Source organism: Corvus brachyrhynchos, unplaced genomic scaffold (assembly GCF_000691975.1).
Source record: "Corvus brachyrhynchos isolate BGI_N302 unplaced genomic scaffold, ASM69197v1 scaffold249, whole genome shotgun sequence".
Classification (NCBI taxonomy): Eukaryota; Metazoa; Chordata; class Aves; order Passeriformes; family Corvidae; genus Corvus; species Corvus brachyrhynchos.
Genome location: NW_008240226.1, coordinates 815,027 through 820,559, shown reverse-complemented (window position 1 = coordinate 820,559; position 5,533 = coordinate 815,027). Strand labels below are relative to the sequence as shown.

General features: G+C 39.0%; 1 long non-coding RNA gene across 2 annotated transcripts in view; it reads right to left on the bottom strand.

Annotated features, from left to right (window-relative positions):
• Positions 1-651: 651 nt before the first annotated feature.
• Positions 652-5,533, bottom strand: part of LOC108449328 — a 17,091-nt gene continuing 12,209 nt past the window's right edge. For both annotated transcript variants that reach the window (XR_001865490.1, XR_001865489.1), the window contains exon 6: positions 652-4,053. This is a non-coding gene — a long non-coding RNA (uncharacterized LOC108449328). The remainder of the gene's footprint in view (positions 4,054-5,533) is intronic.

Here is a 5,533-nt window from a genome sequence, read left to right as displayed (position 1 = left end):
CTCCTCCCCCGGGGAACGCATCCTTGCCGGGTTTAACCACAAAAAAAGATGTCTGACCGGCTGCCGCCATGGTCCCGAGGGACGCGCATCAGCACGGCTTCGGCGGTGCTCCCTGTGGATGGATAATGGTGTTGGGCATTTTTTTTTTCTAGCTGGACGCTAGAAAAAAAAAAATAAATAAAGACTTGATCTGCTGGATCTAGTGACTTTGGGGAGGCCACCTGTTGTCACGCTTCTCAAAAGTAATCCGTATCAGCCGGCTGTCCCCTCTGTCGTTGCTATATGGGGTAAAAACGAGGAAGGGGAGGGTGTGAAATCGTTAATTTATCACTATCCCGGGGGTTATCTAGCGGCGGATTCTTCTCACGTGAACTTGAGTTTTTAAAGAATAAAGGGTCTCGCAACATGGCTGATTTTCTTTGTTTACCACGACACCAAGCACGTCTCAGCAGCAGCCTGACAAACGCGAATCGTGGAAGTATTATTAACGTGCCATTAAGGACGGGGTAATACTATTAATGTATTTGCTTTCACAAGTGATGTGTACCCTTCGCTGATACGGATCACGCAATGTAAATAATGTCAACACTAATAAATCTGTTTAATTCCCAGTCACTAGCAGTCACATTTCAATTCCAAGTAAGGTAGTGTCATCTTTATTTGATTTTTTTATTTGTGAAAATTCCCAGGGATAACCATCTTTTCCTTACAAAACATTCACTGCTAGTCCCAGGAGAAAAAATGTTACACTTTTAGACATAAGTGGCTCTCAAAAATGCTGTGCCTTCAGACAGTAATCTACTAAACCTACTGAATTTCTAGATATGGCTCATTAACAAAGATAGCTCTTTGGGCTAATCCCACTCGTATGTGTCAGCAAAATATTTTTGCAGTAATACCAATTATTCTGGGCAGATCTTGGGAAAATACTAGGGAGTGCTCCACATTCTCTACATTTTGCTGGTTGGTGCTTACTAGAAGTCCTTATGGGGGATGTTTTGGTGGGGGTTTTTTTGTAACAGATTGGTAATGTCATGTCCTTTGCCCTGAAAAATAACAGTTTAAATATGCCTCGTGTTCGTCATCCAGAGTTGATAATAATTTCTTCAAATTAATCAAGCCTGCAGCTATAGAAAAGTGCCAGCTTTTCCGAAGCTCTGTATACCAATCCGGAGTGCTGGAATTCCCTTTTCTTGTGGGGCATATGTATAGGAGGAGTGCCACAGGAATGTGAGGAATGCTCTCTTGGGCTTCACTCCTCAATCACTTCAGGGCACCCATTCCCTGCTGCTGCAGCCTAGCTTGGCTGACATCTTTATATCTCTACATCAAAACAGAGCTACCCACTCTATTTTAATATGCAATTATCTTTCATTTCAGACCTATTAGCTGTAACAGCGTCGAGTCGAGTGTTTTGCTCTGGTTAATTTTTTGCTGTGCTGTCTGGTAACACAATACTTGTGATTTATAGGGATATTTCACTTCAGCGGATGAGTTCTGGGGTCTCTCATTGTATTCTGATCAGTGTCACAAATCTCGATGGTTAGAGGTCTGTGTCAAAGGCCTATCCCACACTACATGAATTGTTATAAATGGGAATGAATGAAAGAAGAGAATTGTACATAGAGAACTATGTACAAATATACTCAACAATTTCTCAATAATATTTAAGGATGTGTTGTGTTAACACCTTTTTTAGTGTCTGTAAGCAACATATTTGTATAATGCAAATGCTTCTGATTATTCATATCCTCCATGGTGGATATTAGCCTATCCTTTATGCTAGGTTTTTTCTCTTGCTGAAAGTAGTCTAGTTATTTCTGAATAGAAAAAATAAAAAATAACTCAGTAAATAATCATCATGATTCAGAGAAAACATCGAGCTATCTCCAGAAACCCCTATTTTTCATTACAAGTATTCAACAAAATATAATTTACAGTGGCAAAGGTTTTTGCAACTTCCATTTTCTCTTAAGTCTCACTGTCTTCCTGTTTTCCAGCTTCAACAAAAAATCAGTATGATTTAAAATACACATATATACCAGAACATGCCATTCATTTTGCTTATTGGTTACTCTTCCGGCTACATTATATAGCCTTATCCATATTTACAATGGATTTTTTTTTCCTGAGGGAGGGTGTTTTTCTGGTCATGTTAATACATTAAACAGGTTTCCTACCCATCTTACACCAGGAAACCAAGAGTTAACTATATACATGCAGTACCTATAGTGTTGATATTTCAACAATACAAAAAGGCTGCAACAAGAAACATGACAGCTCAGCACAATATCTTTTTGGATAGCTACAACTGATCACCATGTCGTTTTAGAGAAGTATTTTGCCTTAGAAATAACGAGTATCTGCCCTCCTGAATATGTCCATTTCTTTCAAGTGGTAATTTGAAATGGTAGGTCAAACAGTTACTAAAATGCTAAGAAAACAAATTCAGCAGTTCTGGGACCATTTTTTTCATTTGCTAAACCTCATTTTTAAGAAGATGCTCACACTTTGAAAAGCTTGCACTTGACTTAGCCACATGGCTTTGAATCCATGACACCTGTAATTAGTCACCCACGGTTAAATGCTTGGTTTGTGCCAGTCTGCCCTGGTAGGAAATAAAACATTGCCACTTTGAGGGAGTTTAGTAAATTATGTGCAGTCAGTATGGTTATAAGCCCAGGGATGCTCTTTTCTCCCATTTCTCTGGGTAAGTACTTGTTTTCATCTATCTCCTTGAGATGGCATGGCAGCTGAAGCAGATTCATGCAGCCAAACTCCAGCCCTCAGAATTGCCCCTCTCCTTCCCAGCTCTCTCCTGGCACCTTCTCAGCAACCATAAAAAGATATTTCCATAACCATTCATGGAAGCAGACAGTTACAGGGGAACAGAGGTATTGGCCTGGTGAACCCCTTCAGAGCTGACCTTGAGAAGAGTAGCCATCCCCTTTGGACTGGGCAGAAGCCAATTTTGACGGATTTTAAGTCAAAGATGAATTATTTTAGGTACAAGTAAGGCCACTACCAAGGGGAGACAACTTCTTTTGCATAAGATTAGCTTCTATGCTCTGTCTTTAGGGATGGCACCATTTCCAAGAATGCTGTCTCTCACCTTTTGGGATTTATAAATGGCTGGGACTGCTACCATTTGCAATTCCATTTTTTAGTATCTTTTACAATATGATGAAGGGCATGTGAGTTTGTTTGTTTGGGTGGTTTTACCTGTTAATTTTTTACACAACATCCTCTAGTTATTGTGTCTATTTGTCAACAAGCATTCACTTATGTATGGGCACAGTATGTAAAAACAACTCTGCACCCCTGATCCAGAGGGTAGGGTAGAAGGATATCAGTGGTTTAACAGTCCATAGTAAAATAATCCTTGAATGTTTACCATAGGTTTTATGATCCTTTTATACTCATAAGATGTGTGAAATTCTAAAAGTTACAAAAGAGAACTAGGCCTGTGCCATAAAAGAAGAATCATCCTTTTCTTTTTTTTCTTGAAGGAAAAACAGAAGAATTTTTGACTACTATAATGCATTTCATGCATTTACTCAGAATTTGCCACTATTTGCACAGCCGCATTTGGGAATATTTATCATTAATCTTCTGCCATAGCTACAAATGTATTCAAACCAGCTTTAGCTAGTTAGATTAATACTAGCAGCAACAGCACATGCCGTCCAAGTATTTACATGATCTGGGAGAGGAATTCACAGTCCACACAGTGTTCCCTTCGGCTGTACTGATAAAGGTGCCCAAACAAAAGGGAAGGTGGCTGTGCTGCAGCAGCACCCAGGAGGCATAGCCGGAGGCCTTTGCTACACACTGAACAAATTAGCAGGAACTCTTGAAGGTCAAGCCCGTGTTTCTGAAGCTCAGGAACATCTCTACAAACTTCCTTTGTGCTTGTGACCATGGTACAGGTCTGCCCCTCATCCCTCAGGAGTGAAAGTGATGATGGGAGGTGACTGTGAGTCTTGTATCCCAGTACCCCCACTGGGAAGGTGGCACCAGATGTCATGTCAACACCTGCCCCAGCTTCTCCTTCTGTGAAAAGAGACACAAATGTAGCAACTAAACCTCTTAGGTAAAGTATTCTGAGACATAGAGGAAGCACTGCGAAGTGCTGCTTCTAGAACAGTAGCAGCAGCATTTTGAGGGTTTTTTAAACAGAAAATGAACCACAGAGAGAAACAGTGAAATAGAATCTCTTGTCATTATCAGGACATGAGGCGAAAGAGGTTGGTTCAGTGGGACGGTACAAGGCACACAGCAGTAAGTCAGTGCTTCGGGCCTGGTGTGCCCTGGGACAGGCTGCCAGAACAGAGAGATGCTCTGTGGTGGGTCTCAAATTGCACCTGCTACACAGTGGCAAAGGTATCAGAGAGACTAAAGCCAGTGTCATTTTAAATAGCTGACACTTTCTGAATAATGTATAGGTTAAAAAACGCACTCCACTCCTTTCCAAATAGGCATCCATGAACTAACGTAGGTAGGATATACACAGGAACAATTTCAACTGTTGAATGTATATCATAAGAGTTTCATGATCTATGTATTTGGTGTCACATATAGTTCTAATAATACATTTCAGTAAATGACAGGCCAAATAAGGAAAAAAATATTTCATTCTTACTCATAGCCTTTGAAATTTAAATTAAAGCCCAAGCTTACCTTTCAGTGTTCTGCCTTTAAGCCAATATATTTCCTAAAAGAAAATACAAGCGTACTCTTTCTGAAATAACTGTAATTGAGTTGTTTAATCTTTTGAAGTTCCTACAACCCAAATATTACATGATTGTTCCAAAGTATCAAAAGTGGAAATTGTCTAAAAGTCAAATATAGACAGGATTACTATTTATTCAAAGCTGGCCAAGCCTTTAAAATAATTTAATTCATACATATTAATGATAGATAGCCAGATGATCATTAATATCCAATAATACTGCTTTTCATAAAACACTAGATGATAAAGTTATCTAATAGATCATGCAGAATGATAAATAAAATATGTACAGCTCTGCTAGGAGAATGAAACACTTAGGAGATAGGAACTTTATTCCTGCACCAAGATATAAAATATTTATATGAGAAAAAAATTGTTGTTAACATTGCTATTAAGACCTCTCACTCTAAATGTGCTATTTTCAGTATAAGGATTCTATACTAATTGCCTTATTTTCACTGACTGCCATCAGAAACCTTTTCTTTTTCTTTTTTTTTTTATAAGTCAGCTTTATTATATATTATATATGACTGAAGCATTTGGCTTCAGCTTGTACTAGCTGTTTCAAAAAAACTATGAATATATTTATAACTTTTGGCATTACTGCCAGGCATTATTCTACAAATTAAGTTTACAGCTGGTAGCATTTTTCCATAATGAATTATTGATTCATTATTCCAGATATTGCTCGTCCTCCCTCCAGCACCAAGCACTGCTTACTGCACTGCTAAGTCAGCCCATGCTAGAGCTATTCCTTGGACTGAGTCCCCGAACGCCACATTCCTGTCAGTTTTCACCTCT